The 13115-nt window shown below is 40.9% G+C and overlaps 1 long non-coding RNA gene across 1 annotated transcript; it reads right to left on the bottom strand.

Annotated features, from left to right (window-relative positions):
• Positions 1–3059: 3059 nt before the first annotated feature.
• On the bottom strand, positions 3060–6314 carry LOC309621441. The gene is made up of 2 exons (XR_014240022.1): positions 5099–6314; positions 3060–3542 (listed from the first exon to the last, which is right to left on the bottom strand). It is a non-coding gene; the product is annotated as an uncharacterized lncRNA (long non-coding RNA).
• Positions 6315–13115: the final 6801 nt, after the last annotated feature.

Below are 13115 nucleotides of genomic sequence, written 5' to 3'. Positions count from 1 at the left end.
TCCCTACTATTAGGGTCCAGTTCCTTTCAATTTATTACATGTGAATTAACACTGTTGTTCATAATTCCTTTACCAAATCTAGAAAAAAGAAACTTAAGTGATCAAGCAGGTAAGCAGCCCAGCCTTGCAAAGGACTATTTTAAAAAGAGGAGGGGAGGTATCCCCTCAAGTCTTAGTGCAATTTTAAGCTTTGATACTTGTAGAAGTATAAATGCCACAAACTTACAAAACATCATTTGAAAGTTTAATCGAATTTCTTCTAAACTCATTTAGTTTTGTAAATTTTAAACGTTAAGCGTTTATTGTTTTACTTTTTATTTTTTAAAATTTATGTATTTATTTATTTATGGCTGTGTTGGGTCTTCGTTTCTGTGCGAGGGCTTTCCCTAGTTGTGGCAAGTGGGGGCCACTCTTCATCGCGGTGTGCGGGCCTCTCATTATCGCGGCCTCTCTTGTTGCGGAGCACAGGCTCCAGACGCGCAGGCTCAGTAATTGTGGCTCACGGGCCTTCCCAAGCCAGGGCTCGAACCTGTGTCCCCAACAAGAGAGCCTGCGACAGTGAGAGGCCCGCGCACCGCGATGAAGAGTGGCCCCCGCTTGCCACAACTAGAGAAAGCCCTCACACAGAAACGACCCAACACGCCATTAAATAAATTAATTAATTTAAAAAAATAAAAAATAAAAAAATAAAAGCTTAATGTTTAAAATGTACAAAAGTAAATGAGTTTAGAAGAAATTCGATTAAAGTTTCAAGTGATGTTTTGCCAGTCTAGCATTTATACTTCTGCGACAGTGTTCTGGAGTATCTAAGCACACTATATTAAAGCTTAAAATTGTTGTAAGACTTTTCGGACACCTTCTATTTCATCACCGGCTTGTTAATTACTGGACCACCATGTTGGCTGGAATTATGAAAATATCCTTTAATACAAGTATATAACAAAGAGGAAAATCATCACAAAATCAGAAGCACCATTATAGTTAACAAGAAATGCAGCACAGACCCAACAGAAGGAAATAACCTACTTTCTCTGTTTATGATCGCAAACATGCTAATACGCTAATAAGTACTGCCTGCAAAGAATTTGGATGACATGTGTTATTCAGCAGCTTTTTGGTTTAAATTGATTGCCAATAATGACTAGCAGCTTCAATGATATAGTAGGGAGGAAGAACCCTGCAAAACCTAACGATGCTACGACAGTCTGTTCCGAAGTTTGGCTTTATGAGTTGTTAGGAGTCCCATGTTTTTTTTTTGTTTTTTTTTCTTTCTCTGTTTATGATCGCAAACATGCTAATACGCTAATAAGTACTGCCTGCAAAGAATTTGGATGACATGTGTTATTCAGCAGCTTTTTGGTTTAAATTGATTGCCAATAATGACTAGCAGCTTCAATGATAAAGTAGGGAGGAAGAACCCTGCAAAACCTAACGATGCTACGACAGTCTGTTCCGAAGTTTGGCTTTATGAGTTGTTAGGAGTCCCATGTTTTTTTTTTGTTTTTTTTTTCTTTCTCTGTTTATGATCGCAAACATGCTAATACGCTAATAAGTACTGCCTGCAAAGAATTTGGATGACATGTGTTATTCAGCAGCTTTTTGGTTTAAATTGATTGCCAATAATGACTAGCAGCTTCAATGATATAGTAGGGAGGAAGAACCCTGCAAAACCTAACGATGCTGCGACAGTCTGTTCCGAAGTTTGGCTTTATGAGTTGTTAGGAGTCCCATGTTTTTTTTTTGTTTTTTTTTTCTTTCTCTGTTTATGATCGCAAACATGCTAATATGCTAATAAGTACTGCCTGCAAAGAATTTGGATGACATGTGTTATTCAGCAGCTTTTTGGTTTAAATTGATTGCCAATAATGACTAGCAGCTTCAATGATATAGTAGGGAGGAAGAACCCTGCAAAACCTAACGATGCTACGACAGTCTGTTCCGAAGTTTGGCTTTATGAGTTGTTAGGAGTCCCATGTTTTTTTTTTTGTTTTTTTTTTCTTTCTCTGTTTATGATCGCAAACATGCTAATACGCTAATAAGTACTGCCTGCAAAGAATTTGGATGACATGTGTTATTCAGCAGCTTTTTGGTTTAAATTGATTGCCAATAATGACTAGCAGCTTCAATGATATAGTAGGGAGGAAGAACCCTGCAAAACCTAACGATGCTACGACAGTCTGTTCCGAAGTTTGGCTTTATGAGTTGTTAGGAGTCCCATGTTTTTTTTTTGTTTTTTTTTTCTTTCTCTGTTTATGATCGCAAACATGCTAATACGCTAATAAGTACTGCCTGCAAAGAATTTGGATGACATGTGTTATTCAGCAGCTTTTTGGTTTAAATTGATTGCCAATAATGACTAGCAGCTTCAATGATATAGTAGGGAGGAAGAACCCTGCAAAACCTAACGATGCTGCGACAGTCTGTTCCGAAGTTTGGCTTTATGAGTTGTTAGGAGTCCCATGTTTTTTTTTTGTTTTTTTTTCTTTTTTTTTGTTTTTTGTTTTTTTTTGTTTTTTTTTTTTTGTTTTTTTTTTTTTGTTTTTTTTTGTTTTTTTTTTCTTTCTCTGTTTATGATCGCAAACATGCTAATATGCTAATAAGTACTGCCTGCAAAGAATTTGGATGACGTGTTATTCAGCAGCTTTTTGGTTTAAATTGATTGCCAATAATGACTAGCAGCTTCAATGATATAGTAGGGAGGAAGAACCCTGCAAAACCTAACGATGCTACGACAGTCTGTTCCGAAGTTTGGCTTTATGAGTTGTTAGGAGTCCTATGATTTTTTTTTTTTTTTTTCTTTTTTTTTTGTTTTTTTTTTTTCTTTTTTTTTTGTTTTTTTTTCTTTTTTTTTGTTTTTTTTGTTTTTTTTTCTTTTTTTGTTTTTTTTGTTTTTTTTGTTTTTTTTTGTTTTTTTTTCTTTTTTTGTTTTTTTTTGTTTTTTTGTTTTTTTTTTGTTTTTTTCTTTTTTTTTTGGAGTCCCATTTTTTGATGGTAATACTGCACTGATTCTAAAGGAATATGCAGCATTATGGGACAGTGAGTCAAGAAAAACATAGAAGTTATATAGTTAGTGTCTTTAAAGTCTAAAAATTTAAGCTATTAATTAAAAAACCTCACATAGTTTACAGCTATCAGATATCTGTGTGTGGATTGGGAGCAGATATCTGTGCATGGATTGGGAGCTTTTAGCTTTGGAGTGGTTTTTGTAACTCTGTTTACAATAAAAAGGACAGAAGAGCGTGTTACATTGACGAGGTCCCGTTCTTTCCTATGAGCATAATCTTCGCTTGTCCATGAGTCTCTTGAATTCAATGTCTTTCTTTAAGGTGAAAATACTAACTTTGCTGGTTTCTGAGCAGGAGAGGTGATACTTCTCCAGTCCTTGTTTCGAGGGGTTTATGATGTTACAACCCCTCACTTCTCCCTTAAGAGAGGATGGCATTGGAGCGCCGAATACCAATGAAATGATCAGCGCTGAAAGACCTTCTCATAGCAGCTCTACACACGTCTTTGTATTCGTCGTCACACAATCTGGAAATGGCCTAGGAGAGTCAATCAGGTAGAACATAGGTATAATTAGGGGGAAAAAAAAATGTTCGGACCTTAAAAAAACAAAAAAAGCATCATTGATAAGCCACACATCTACATTCGTTTAGATAGTTCATAGTTACTGCTACTTTGGATAGCTGATATCTACACTAACTGACAATTCCCTAAGGTAATAACCTTTAAGGGCTATGATTAGATTGCTGGGGCAAGGGGTAACTTGCCCTAATAACTTAGAGTTACTTAAAAATTGGGTTCCTAATGATAGGCTCCTAATAGCAATATCATCTGTTACCTACACGCGTGATCCTTAAACGTAATGGACATACACTTGGGCAAAATCAGTGTTTACTCAGCTATTCAACTTCTATTCAGTTTTCATTAGTTATTACATACTCTAAGAAAATTTTAATCAGGTAGGTATGTGCTGAAGGTAGGAGAGGTCTAATGACAAGCTCTGAAAGGTGCTATTTCACTTGCACATAAATTATGGTAGAAAAACATCTTATTCTAAAGTACCACCAAGGTACCACAGAAAGTATCAATTTTAAATGTGTTCATTTCAGTTGTGAATTTTGCTGTATACCCACCAAAAATCATAAGCCATAAGTATTACTTTGTTCCATGTACGTTACCATTTATATTAAAAACTCATGTACTTTCTACAGCCAGTATCTGAATCCACATTATACCTTCCAAGTATAGGTCTCTCAGGTTAGCCACGGATGCTTTGTCTAATAAACTCATGGGACTGAACTGTGATACACATACACACACACACACACACACACACACACACACACACACACATGAACTGCAAGCTGAGTAAAAAACAGTTAAGAGGGAATTCCCTGGTGGCGCAGTGGTTAAGAATCCGCCTGCCAATGCAGGGGACACGGGTTTGAGCCCTGGTCCGGGAAGATCCCACATGCCGAGGAGCAACTAAGCCCGTGCGCCACAACTACTGACCCTGCGCTCTAGAGCCCGTGCTCTGCAACAAGGGCAGCCACTGCAATGAGAAGCCTGCGCACCGCAATGAAGAGCAGCCCCCGCCCGCCGCAGCTAGAGAAAGCCCGCGTGCAGCAGCGAAGACCCAATGCAGCCATAAATAAATAAATACATTTCTTTATTTATTAAAAATATCAAGACAGTAGAAATAGTCCAAAACATCAATTATTAAAAAAAAAAAAAGACAGTTAAGAGTGGTAAGTAGATTATGTAGGTACATATGATTAGGGATACAATTTTAAGAAATTATTCATGTATGGTTATATGTAAGTGTAGAGGTTCAAATGGAAAACCATTAAGAACAGATTAAATATGATTTAAAGTATTCTGAATTATGGTTACAGAAGAGACAATTTTTTTTTTTATAATGTGGGATCCCTGTATAAACCATAAAAGACACAGGAAATATGATGCCAACGGGTCAATAAGCTCTTCAAACTGTTAACAGCTTTCCATTTTCCTAATCACTGCTTAATATAATTTAGCTACAGATGTGGCTTCGGTGGCTGACAGAAAACCCCAGTTAGTGATTTCACAGCCTTACCTGTAAGTTCTGTGCTCTTTCTTTGCTAAGAGGAGTGAATAGAACATTCAGGTTGTTGTCATCTGCTAAGGAGCGAAGGTCAAAGTAGTATTTGGCATACACTCTGAAAGGAACATGAATATTATTCAACTGAAGTAGCTCCAGGAAGTGCCTTTCCATCTCATTCCTGGGGGAGGAGGAGAAGACAAAACCAACACAGGACAATTTTAGTCAACTGGGCTATCTTCAAAAATACCATTCTGAGCTACTAGGATGGCTCTAAATACTGTTTTGAAACAAATAATGGCTACCCAGCTGGATTAATACCCTAATGTTCAAACAAGGTACAGCTATTTGTGGTCCTTTCTGCGTCCCAGCACTTTGAGTCTGGGACAAGGGGGAAGAGGTTATGGCCCTCTTATGCACTCATGCTGCTGACTCAGGGGCTCATTCTTCAGAGTTCCATTAGTGCAGCTGTACGATTCATGCTCCACACTCACTCACAAGGCCCCGCTATAGTGATCAGATGAAAGGAATGATGTATGCTGTTTATTAGCTCTGAAGAACTTGCAGACATTTTCACCGGGCTGATGACAGGAAGGGGCTTACTGAAGTAGAGACGAGCCAACAAAAGGAGTGGGCACATCACCACGGCAACAAAATGGATCCATCGAGAGCCACTGCTATTATCTCTGAGGGGGGAAAACTCTTGAGGCAACAAGGATTCATCTCAAGTAAATAAATAAATAAGCTACATTCGATGGGAAAGGGAATCCCCCCACCCCCACCCCGTGCATGGGGCTGTGTCAAAGGGCATAATGCAAGTTTTTGTTCACCTTAAAACCTTACTAGGGTGAGTTGTCGTCACCATGACAGGACAGGATGCACTTTTTAAGCTTAGGAAGGCAGTAAGATTATGTCTCAGCTAGACTAAACCCACTTTACGATACGACCTCTGATAGAGCAGTTGTTTCCCCCGGTGTTAGGAGAGCAGCCCAGAATGTTCAGACCTACCGCCCCTTGCCAGGACAGACTGCACACGCCCACAGAGGGCGAATTCAATGAAGTGGGAAAGTAGAGTGCTGGGAGCAGGCTTCTGCTCTATGACCACATCCAGCCATTTGCTTGCCAAATGTTTAAGTAAATAAATATAAAATTAGAGTAAATCTTACCACTTTCCACAGCAATCACTTTAGAGAGTTGATTATATAATAATGATAAATACCCAAACAAACATGCAAGTGGCTTATTTGACAATACATTTGGTTTCCTGGTTTTAAAGTGTTAACATTTTATCCATTGGATAAATCAACAAATGCTCCATGTTCTCCTGTATGGAGAGCAGAGTATGAGCAGAAATGAGGTTTCTCATTTGTTGAACTTTAAACCTAACTGAACCTACTTCCAAAATTCATTTCCTGTTCATACGGCCAGAAGTCTATAGAAATGTAAACCAGATAATGTTTTGATAATCAGCTAATCAGGACTTAATTTACTACAGGAATAAATGCACTTCACTATCCCTTTTATATTTTCTCCACTAATACATTTTAATTGTGTGGAAATACAGTACTTCATAGGATTAACATGTCTATTCATAGAGCTTTAATCACTGAAGAAAAGCATTATGCCTACAGAATATGCATCTTCTGTGTTTTTTGCTGTTTTTAAATGGCTAGGTGGCTGAAGAGCCTACCACTTACAGGCGCAGCAAACTGTCTGAACAGCAGCTGCTCAGTTTAACTTACTCTTTTGAAGGGAAATATATATTTAACAAGACACAGAGATGTTAGAAAGTTTTAAGGAAAAGCTGATAGACAGCAATTTTTCAATTCAGACTCAAAATGAGACCATTACAAATAGTAGTCAACAGCAGAGGGATGAAACAAATGTGTATTAAACACTTTGTTGTAATGCTTTCCAACTCCCAAAGATCATAAACAAAAGCAGCCTATTATAAACATAACTCCTGGTGATTCTCCGTTCTACACAGAAAAGCGTTTAGAATTAGTTTCTTCATAGCTGGACAGTGCCGCCAATGCTCCTGGGCTCAATGTCTATGAACACCCACACGTTTCCCTGCATGTTCTCGGATGTTGTACCTGGAACCAGAGCCCCAGTCAGCTCAGTTGCAGATTCTGAGAAAATTTCAGCTGCCATCATGGCAGGGATGGTGTTCACGATTACAAATTTTCCTTCCTTCAAGGGACCAGTTTAAAGACTGATGATAGTGTTGGTCAACGTCACTTTAGTTTCTGCAACTTCCAAAAGTACTTCTATTCATTTCAAATTCCTTATCTGCTGTTACACTGTTTGCTAAGATTGCTACCAGCAATATCACGATGACCACCTGGTTTACATGATCACCAAACTGGGCATTTTCACCAAAAGCCACTTTGACAGCTACTGACAGTCACTGGTCCCTTCTCTTAGTCACAACTTTCCTCGCTTCAGCTGTAAATATGCACTTTGGTAATTGTGAATTATCTAGAGTAAGGGGCAAAGGTAACAAAAACCAACTCTTGCCCCTGCCTGCCATCTTGATCGGCCTCTGCTGTCCAATATAATCAAGAGGTGTCCTTTCCCATTTTCCTGAATGCCACCCACAAAGACAGGTTCACTGTCAAGCGGGCACTTCGAGAGTCTGCTGGAATTACCTCTCTGGCTCATCCTGCTTCCCACCCTTGGGGCCCTTCACCAGAGCCAGACTGGAAGCCTGGCGTTTCATGCCAATGTGAGCGTGCCATCTGTGAGGAGAACCTGCCTGGTTAACTCAAGGCCCCACAAAGTGCCGCTGTGTTTGCTGAGTGCCCTGGGGGAGGCCCCAGGGTTGCTTCCCGGACTACCTGAGAGGTAGGTGTTTCCTAACTCAGCAGACTTTAGGGGAGGAGACAGGAACACAGGGATCTGAAACCTTTATATGTGGCTACCTGTACATCATAGTTTCTGTAACAACAGAACCTCAGATAAAAAGGAGAAAAAGACCAGCAAAAGCAAATACACAATGTGTGACTCAGGTTGAAATTATAACCTGTCAGTAGTCTAGAGGCCCTAAGACCTTAACAGTGGCCACTTGCTTCAAAGACCAGGCATGTGCCCCTTAAAAATGGACTGGACCTGGTAGACAGCTTTAAGAAAGCTGTCAAGTTACTGACTGTACCATGTTGTTCTGGTAGTGAGCTTGTAAAATGTTTGGCAAAAACCACCAGAAAAATAATTTCAATTTATCAAGCAGAATATTACAACAATAACACATCAAGACCTACCAATTAATGAGGGGAAATACAAATTGTTATACTACAGCTAGATAGAAAGAAGTCTGTCATTTTATGTCTATTTCAGCTCTCTGCACAAGGTAACCTTTCTTAAAATGTAACATTTCTTAAAAATGCAAACTTTATGAGAGCAAATGAGGTATCGGAAAATGGTTAGAAAGTTCACGGTAACCTTACAAACTCACATGTCCTCAACTGTAACGTCCTTGAGGATCTGTCTGTAGTCCACATTCTGTACAGTGTCATCGCCCCAAAGCTCCGAGGCAAGAAGAATGGCTCCCAAAACAATTCTTTTCCAGTTAGTGGGGCAAATGTCGATCTCAGCATAAGTTAAAAGCCTTTCTAAGTAAATCTGCAAAAGTAGAGCACTGATCTTTGATTTTAGTTCAGTTTAAGTGCTGTGATAAGAATTGTTAGGAATGACAGATTTCATCTCTTTTTGACACCCCTTTTATTCCTAGGTTCTACAAAGACTTTGCTCAGCCAAGCCAAGGCCAGAGGCCAGGTCACAGTTGTAAGTCAGATATTTCTGTTAGTCTGATATTTCTACTCTGCCCGTGTGAATTTCCAACCCAATTTTGGTCACAGGAATGAAAGGACCTCTCAGCAAAGGGCATTCTAAAGACACGCATTGTATTATTACCTTCCCACTTGTCAAGGGCAGCACACACAGCCCAGTGTCGACTTCAACTGTTCAGTAAATGCTTGAGTGCCTATCACGTGCAATGTTAACTACAAGACTGGTGGTGGTTGCATGGCGATTTTACATAACGCTTGAGTGTGTAAAATTCTGGTAAGACTGAGCACATCTTTACCTTCTCTTCAGAGTCACCAGTCCTTTTGTGGCATGAACTTGAAGATAAAAACTGGTGGTCAAGAGAGCCTCCCAGTGGCTGCTGCGTGGCACAGCAGGACAGGCAGTACAGAGGGGCTTTGCAGCTGTCAAGTATTCCCATATTTGAGTGCCTTTTTCAGGGACACACATGCATACAAAGGGTAGTCCTTTTCATATCCCCAATTTTTCACATCTCCATTATCATTTCATTATTCATTTCTGTCTTACATAATCTGCAGCTTAGTCAATTCTTTTGGTTTTAAGGTGGGAAGACCTGCCTGTGTCTGTATCCCTGGGGCTCCTCTAAACCTGCCGGTTTGTGAGATGATTTCATGGTTTCTTTTACATGTATCAAATGTCTACCCTACAAAGAACTGGATGGAGTTAACAGCTGAGCAAAGATTTGAGAGGTAAGCTGTGATTTGTTGTTACCTCTGTAGAAGAGTGTATATGCCATTTGACAAAAAGAAAAATGTCCAGTTTTAAAGAGTCTGTTTACTCTCTGAAGGGTTATCAGATTGACAGCTCAGATTCGCCCATGCCCTCCAAACTCTACTGTGTTTTCAAACACGGGTATTGAGATTATATGTCCTTAGTGAAATTCGGCTCCCATTCCCCAAAGAACTCAGCACTCTCTAGTACCCTAAGAACGACTCTCCCCGCAAGGTTCAACTCTCTACTTTATGGGACTAATCAGAGGCACTGAAACGACACTGGCAATCTCTCAACTTCCTCTCACCTTTGTACTGGCAAACTTGGTACACGTGCCGACATTCATTTACCCCACTTGCCCTCCTGTCTCGGAGGAAGCGAGACGTCTTTCTTTTCACTGAAGCTCGCTCTCCTGCGAGTGACGTTGATCCCACCTCGCTTCTGCAGAGCACTGTGCCCACAGTTAGTCTCTTTTGGAACAGCTTCTCCCTCTCTGTCAGAGGCTTCCTCCCGTGTGAATGCTTCCATGTCCCCAGCCTGTCCCCCACTGCCCCTCGACGGCGTCCTCAGGGCTGAGGCCAGCTCCTCATCTCCCATCCTCTCCTTAACCCACTTCAGTCAGCCTCCTGCTGCTACCACTCTACAGAGACTACCCTTGCCGTGGTCACCGGTGCCTTCACACAAACCACCCAGAGCTCTTCGTCCCAGAGCTCCACTCCCCAGGCCTTCCCTCATAAATGAAAGAGCACTGCCACACGCCCAGTCGCTGAGACCAAACACCTGCACTTGAGTGTATCCTGCTCCAATCTGTTAGAACTTCTTGTTATCTCTACCTTCACTGGTACCCTGACCGCTTTTCTGTCTGTCACTTCTGACTTGTATCGCTGCCACTGCCTAACTTCTCTGCCTCCCAACAGACTACAGTCTGTTCTCCCCAAAGCAGCCAGGAGAGCCTCTTAAATTAAGAGTACTTTATGCGCCTGCTCCAGATCTGCCAGAGGTTTCCCATCAAACAAGTACCTTCTTCCCGTGGCCTGCAAGTTACGAGGCCCTGTGCGGTACGGCCTTGTCCTTCCGTGACCTCATCACCTATGCTCTTTCCCTCATTCCCCGCTCGGATCACAATGGCCACCTTGCTTTCCCTTGAACACACAGAACAAGTTCCTGTCTCAGAGCCTTGCACTTGTCCCCTCTGCCCGTAATGCCAGCGTACCTGATCTTCCTCAGTTCAGCCAGGTCCTGGGTTCAAACATTACCTCTTTAAAGAGGCTCTTCCTGAGCTTTCTAGTAAGCCCCTCTAATCACTTTATCCCTTTACCTTGCTTTCTCTTCATGGTTTTTACCACTACTTGAAATAGTCATCTTTTAAAAAACACTCATTAAAAAAAAACACTTATACTTTGCTATACACCTGAAACTAACACGACACTGTAAATCAACTGTACTCCGATAAAAAAAAAAAAAAAAAAAAAAATTTACGTCTTCCACACTTGCTCCATAAAGGCAAGAACTTTATTTATCCAACTTGTTCTCTCCTCCACCCCCCACATGTAGAAAAGTGACACAGAGTAGGTATTCAGTGACATGGTATTTATGACATGAGCAACTTCTTGGTAGCATTTAGCGTACTCTCCTTCTTGAACCTCTCCTGGTGTCTCTTAGGGTTCTCTGCTGGGTTTCCTACCACTGTAGCCACTCCTCTGGGGGTCTGTCCCTTAAGTGCTGACAGTCCCTACAGATCTATCTTCTACCCACTTTTTATTTTACATACTTTCTCTGCATTTGAACAGCTACACTTAATTCCCTCCCTCTAGCTCAGATTCATGCTCCAATCCCATATATTCAAATGATTACTAGACACTGCCATTCTGCTGTCTCGCAGGTACATCAAGCTTAACTTGTCTACAAAGAAATGCCCCTCTTCCAACCCAAATACTCTCCTTCCTGCAGTTCCTAGCTCTCCATATGCAAGCACCATTCCTGCCTCTCTCAAGCATGTGCTAAGCACTCCAAGTGGCCTGTAGCTCCAAGAAAAGGCCTGTGTCTGATCCAGTACCCGCTGAGGGGTCTCTCTTCAAAAGGACAAGCCTCCCGTCCTCAGTTCTGCCTTGACAGGCGCCGGCAGTGAGGGGCCTAAGTATTCCTTCCCTGCAGACCACGCAGCTGACTTCCCCCCTACAGGTTTGCTATAGGGAGGAGTAAAACAATCCCAGCTACCTCTCACTTGAATATGATTTAGTATTCAAATGATAAGATCTTACCATAGGAATTAGGAATGGATGACAAAAAGGTCCTTACACAGCTGTAGCTTAGCAGGCTAACTAGAGGAAAGCCTTCTGAAGTCCTACTGGCACCCTAGTCCTGGGCAACTTCACATGCAGGCAATAAGAGGACAGCAGGGATGGTTAACACCATTATCCATTACCCAAGGAACAGAGAACTGAGGGCAGTAGTTCTCAATCAGGACACACATCAGAACTGCCTAGGCAGTACAGTCTGGGACTCAGCTTCAAACTACCCGGCACCTGTTTCTGCCTGTGGACCAGAGCGTTCAGTTATGGCCCCGCCCTAGCGCCACAACATGCGCCGTCTGTGTGTGCGTGTGTGCACTGTGCGTGCATGTGTCCCCTCAGGTGTGGAAGGAGAAACCAGAAATCTCTCCTGCTGCCTTTAATAGCAATTGTTTTGTGATGAGAAAAGCAATGGCAACATTGTAAATCATAATGATTATTAAAGCTCAAATGTGTATACTTTACTTTCTTTTGATAGGTTTCTCTTAATAAAGTTCTAATGATCATTTCAGGAACCTACTTTCATTTGGGAAAAACAGGACCATACCATGTGTACAAGACAGAAATTTCTACAGATGCTTTATGAAAGAAAAAATATCTTACCCAAGTTACTATTGCACAGTCAGCAGTTAGCAGTGCGGCACTACAAAGAGTATGAACAAATCTGTAAATGACTTCGTGTTCAGGATCGTGCTCGAAGTATTCCTCTGGAAGCTTTTCTCGCTGAAAGGAGAAAAAATGCAATTTAAGTATCCATGGAAGAAAAATACTTAAAAGTACCCTTAAGATAGCAGTCTTCACACTTGGGCCCACGTGCCCCTTAAAATAATTTTGGTTGGGTGACATGTCTTGTAGTCTTTTAAATATAAACAATGGGATCCTAAAATACCACAGTGATCCAGTACTCACCACCATTCATTAAAGAAAAATACAGGCACAACCGCAGAAAATTTATGTATTTCCACGTTCCTCCCCACAGAATTCTAACCAAATGTAAACTATTGGGTTGGCCAAAAAGTTCATTTGGTTTTAAGTAAAAATAAACGACACAGTTTTCATTTTCACCAAGCATTTTATTGAACAATATATTCACTAACCAAACAAACTTTTTGGCCAACCCAATATTTTTAGGCTCAAAAGTCTTGCTGATCACCATATGTCATACTTTTCTGTAATCAACTTTGAAAACACATTCCCAGTGTCCT

Source organism: Balaenoptera borealis (genome assembly GCF_965194805.1).
Source record: "Balaenoptera borealis genome assembly, contig: HAP1_SCAFFOLD_440, whole genome shotgun sequence".
Classification (NCBI taxonomy): domain Eukaryota; kingdom Metazoa; phylum Chordata; class Mammalia; order Artiodactyla; family Balaenopteridae; genus Balaenoptera; species Balaenoptera borealis.
The sequence above is the reverse complement of the archived record's forward strand: the minus strand, read 5'-3'. Positions and strand labels throughout refer to the sequence as shown.